Source organism: Lactuca virosa, chromosome 1 (genome assembly GCF_052849685.1).
Source record: "Lactuca virosa cultivar CGN04683 chromosome 1, Lactuca_virosa_CGN04683_v6, whole genome shotgun sequence".
Classification (NCBI taxonomy): domain Eukaryota; kingdom Viridiplantae; phylum Streptophyta; class Magnoliopsida; order Asterales; family Asteraceae; genus Lactuca; species Lactuca virosa.
This window is the reverse complement of record NC_136426.1, coordinates 161,334,910-161,338,778: the sequence shown is the minus strand read 5'-3', so window position 1 is coordinate 161,338,778 and position 3,869 is coordinate 161,334,910. Positions and strand designations below refer to the sequence as shown.

Genomic DNA, 3,869 nt, shown 5'->3' with positions numbered 1-3,869 from the left:
TTTGACTACTTTCTCATATTTTATCATATTCTATTCATTTTTATTCGACCTTCCCGGAGTTCATTCTCCGGGCAACTCCGTTTAACAGGAGGATTCCTTCCAACCTACTTCTTTTATGATCTCATTGGAAATCATATAAAGACAATTCCTATTTGATATAGCTATTTGTGCAAGTATTTTACGATTAAGAAGCAACTGTCTCTTGTACAGACCGTTTATTAATCTACTATAACTATAGCATACCCCCCTTTCACGAATTGCTGTATTTATACGAGTGATCCACAAACGACGAAAATTGATTTTTTTCTTATCCCTATCCCGATGAGCCGAAACCAAAGCTCTTATTTTTTGTTGAGTAATAGTTCGAGTAAGTCTTGAATGAGCCCCCCGAAAGCTTGATGCAAATAAACGAATTTTTGTTCTACGTCTCCGAGTGATATATCCCCGTCTACATCTGGTCATTGAATAAATGAAACTTTCACGAATAACTAATAGATTTCCTTTCTTTCAGTTATTCTTTTGCCCCTTTCCTAGTATATTAATAACAAAACGGATTTTACCAATGTATAAACTAAAAATTCCAAAGGCTTTGGCTACTATAACCTTCCTAACCACGATTTTTTCTTTTTTATAGGAGTTTCGCCTCGAAATACGAAATTGTACTAGACTAGGTATTAAAAAAAAATAAAAAAAATAGCAATGATAAAGAAATAGTGGATTCCATCGTTTCTATGGTTACTTCTTAAACGGTGAGGTATTCTCTATACACCGGAGCCTTTACTTCATTTAATCAATGTTATTGCTAACTTGTATAGTTCACATTCTTCGGCTCTACCCATGAATTATCCAGTAATAGGTCTTTCACAACGAGCTCTACCTATACAGTAACGGTATTTAATTATGAAGGTTGGCTGGGTAGTTGACCCTGTTAATCCGTTCTTGCAAGAGGGGTCTATATTAACTAAGATTTCCTCCGCTTAATGGATAACCATTTGCTACCAATGGAGAATTGTTTCTCATCTTGAATTGAGGTGAGTGGATTTACACCAATAGAAACCATAAATTTCATACACAATAAAAGGGATATGCTCCATTTTCTTATTTTTAGATAGGAAATGTAGTTCGTTTTCCGTTCTATCCTATTTGATCATTGATATTCGAACATGGCTCTCTTTCCTTTGTTCAAGTTCATGATCTGAACGAGGCGCACATACACCTTAGTACATGTTCCTCGATGCTGAGGGCATCCCCGAATCGCGGGGGATTTTGTGACATTTCTAATTGGCTGTCTTGTATTTCTAATAAGTTGTTTAATCGTTGGCATGTTGAATCATATACATAATGGACTGGTTTAGATTGATCCTAACCGCATGATTATGAATTCCTTTTATTAAATAGAATAGTAAATAAAAGTCATAATATATTAATATGAAACTCGGCAGGGGTAATTTCAAATCACGAATTGATGCGAAATCCAGGCTATGCTATTGTCATTCAACCGCTATAAGATCAACAATTTCATAAGCTTGGGCCTCTGTTGCTGACATAAAAACATCTCTTTCCATGTCTTCGGAGACAACCCTTAGGGGTTTGCCCGTTCTTTGTACATAAACCCTTGTCAGGGTTTCACGTAGTTTCAGTAGTTCTCCCACTTCCAGGATGAATTTTCCCGTTGCTACTTCAGAAAAAGAACCAGCAGGTTGATGGATCATTACCCTGAGGATATAAGAAAATAAAAGGTTTCTTTATTTCGCATGATAAAGGGAAGATAAAACAATGATAAAATAATAACAAGAAAAAAAGATAGAATCGAACAACCGTACGGTCATTATGCATTACATACGGCTCTACAATAAACTTGAACCCTACCTTACATCAAATAAAGAAAAAATAGGATCGATCAGACCTCGATCGGTAAATGATCAACTTACCACCCTTCCTTTCGGGGGAATTCAAAAATACTATGATGGCTCCGTTGCTTTATATATTTATTTTATTATATTTTTTTGTCTGTGATTAAGCAATCCCAAAGTTGCTTTTTTATTTGATCAAATAAACTAAGGAAAAAAGAATCTTGTTTTTTTTCGCTCTATAAATATTGTTAAGAGACCTCTGGTGTGAAAAAAAGTTTGTGACGCTGAACTGGACTTCCGATAAGAAAATCGGAAATACCTTTTTCTCATATTACTCTCTCGATACATAATCTAATGTTTTGAAAACAAAATTTCTTATATCGAATTCAAAGTGCCATGCTATTATTAATTAATATTCATATTTCATATGGCGAAGGCATAGTCTTCTTTTTTCTCTCAAATAAAAGCCTCATTGGCGCCAAGCGTGAGGGAATGCTAGACGTTTGGTAATTTCTCCTCTGACCAGGATAAAAGATCCCATTGAAGCGACTGATCCCATGCATATTGTATGTACATCTGGTTACACAAATTGCATAGTATCATAAATAGCCACCCCCGGTATTACCCATCCCCCAGGAGAGTTTATAAAAAAATACAGATCTTTGGTATCATCCTCGATACTGAGATATATCATAAGACCAATAAGTTGATTCGAGATCTCGCTATCAACCTCTTGACCTAAAAAAAGTAATCTTTCTCGATAAAGTCGGTTGATTAGGGTCAAATCCCTTTGGAACCGTACAGGAGTCTTTTGATGCATACGGTTAAAAAAAAAGAATCAATGTGTAGATTCCAATACTTTTTATATTTTCATAGCAAGTTCCTTCTAACTTATAAAAAAGGATTTTCTCCTTGTTGGTGCTGTCTATAATGATAGATTAATCAAAACCTTTTAATTGGACTTATTCTTTCAATTGGTATTTTTTTATCACTTATTTTGTAAAAAAGGAAACTCAGGTAAGTGCTTTTATTTATAAACATATGTATAAAAATAACATATTTCATTTAGCTCCTTCATGCTTACCATAACTAGTTATTTCGGTTTTCTACTGACGGCTTTAACTATAACCTCAGCTCTATTTATTGGTCTGAGCAAGATACGACTGATTTGAAATTCATTGCACAATTCATAAAAGGAAATCTTTCCGCGAACTTCTGTGTATTTATAGATACTTACCGTGTCCATTGCCAAATTCTTGGTCATTGAGATTCATGGTAATTCAGATTAATATTTTATGTATAGATATTACCTCTTTTTTCTCCTTTCAAACAAATTGAAATGATTGAAGTTTTCCTATTTGGAATCGTGTTAGGTCTAATTCCTATTACTTTGGCTGGATTATTTGTAACCGCATATTTACAATACAGGCGTGACGATCAGTTGGATCTTTGATTAGATTAATTAACATCTCTTTTTTTGATTGACCTCCTCCTTTCTTTAATATCCAGGAGGTCAAATTCATATTGTCGTTCCAGTTAGTGCTTCAACCGAATTCGATCGAAGAAGATCCGAATCACGCTCTGTAGGATTTAAACCTACGACATCGGTTATGGAGACCCACGTTCTACCGAACTGAACTAAGAGCGCTTTCTTATCATAAAATATAAGATTGTAAATAAAATGATTGGCCCCAATACATCTTGTATGCATACACTATAATAGTATCATAACAATGAAAGATTCTATATGATGTGTCCAATGTGAATTGATCTCAAAAAATCCCTCGTTACTGCTCAAAGGAGCAGTAATAGGTAGGGATGACAGGATTTGAACCCGTGACATTTTGTACCCAAAACAAACGCGCTACCAAGCTGCGCTACATCCCTTCCATTGGTCTACAGTGTCATTGTAGAGAATTCTTGTCTTGTTTTCCACATCGTTATCTCCTCTATTAAAATCTAGAATTTTTATGTCCATTTCGTCTTTTTGTTCTCATTTAACATATAATAATAGTA

The 3,869-nt window shown here is 34.6% G+C and overlaps 1 non-coding gene across 1 annotated transcript; it reads right to left on the bottom strand.

The window, feature by feature from the left end:
- Positions 1 to 3,666: 3,666 nt before the first annotated feature.
- TRNAP-UGG (transfer RNA proline (anticodon UGG)) lies at positions 3,667 to 3,740 on the bottom strand. Its single transcript has one exon. It is a non-coding gene; the product is annotated as a tRNA-Pro (tRNA).
- Positions 3,741 to 3,869: the final 129 nt, after the last annotated feature.